Raw genomic sequence first — 1,022 nt, 5'->3', positions numbered from 1 at the left:
CGAGAAGGAGAATCGAAGAGCGATTAAATGAGGATGAAGAATAGAAGAAAAACACGAAGAGGAGGAGTAGAAACGGGAGCTTCTCAGGGTAACAACAAACTTTTCACACCCACTTTCTTTGCTCGTGGGGAAGCAGCATCGAGTCTCGCTTCAGTGGACCCACAGCACTCTCTCTCACTCTCGCTGTGGTTTTCTAGCTCTCCCGAGACACTCGAATTGTTGTTGGGGTCTATGTATCAAATGGTTACACGCCTCGTCATCTTACGCACATAAATATGGAGTTTGGGTGGCTTAGATGCACTGGGGAAATCGCTGCTGATTTGCGGCGGATTGGTTAGTCATATGCTTGAAGGTAATGGCTTGTTGAGGATAGTAATTCCTTTTTTATATATGAATATCTATTCATTTTAATCTTTTGAAATAGGTCGAAATCTTTAGATTTTAACGAAGTGGAAGCAGAAGCCGGGTGTAATTAATGAGTACAATTGAGGGTACCACCCGCCCCACACCCTGAGGGGACGCGAGGAGAAGAGGTACCACCACCCAGCACAGATATCTTATTTATAAGTTCTACGTTTGGCCTTTTACATCCCCTGTTTCGAGGTAAGGCGTTATCATCGACTTTCAAGGTGATTCTGGGATCAAGATGGTTTATATTTTGTGGTTTCGCTCTTGGGTAATGATAGATACGTCAGCCACTTGTTTGTTTTTCTTATTGTTTCATCAAAAGTACCTTGGATCGAATATTTTTAGTTTGTTTGATCCTAACAATTTGTTCTGAGGCATGAAATATCAGTCATTAAAAGCAGTGAAAACTTCAACCGTTGTTACGATCTTGGCTGCATTCAAAATCTTTTATTATGTGCAATTCCAATATTTGAATGCTTTTTCTCCCCGAAAACATATGACACAGACGTTTGAAAATCCTTCAATATTTTTTTTACCACAAACAAAATCATAAATACATATATTTTTAACGTATATTGTCAACCGCAATTTTAGTAAATAAGTGAATCATAAGA

Source organism: Penaeus monodon, chromosome 27 (assembly GCF_015228065.2).
Source record: "Penaeus monodon isolate SGIC_2016 chromosome 27, NSTDA_Pmon_1, whole genome shotgun sequence".
Taxonomy (NCBI): Eukaryota; Metazoa; Arthropoda; class Malacostraca; order Decapoda; family Penaeidae; genus Penaeus; species Penaeus monodon.
Note: the sequence above shows the minus strand (reverse complement) of the source record.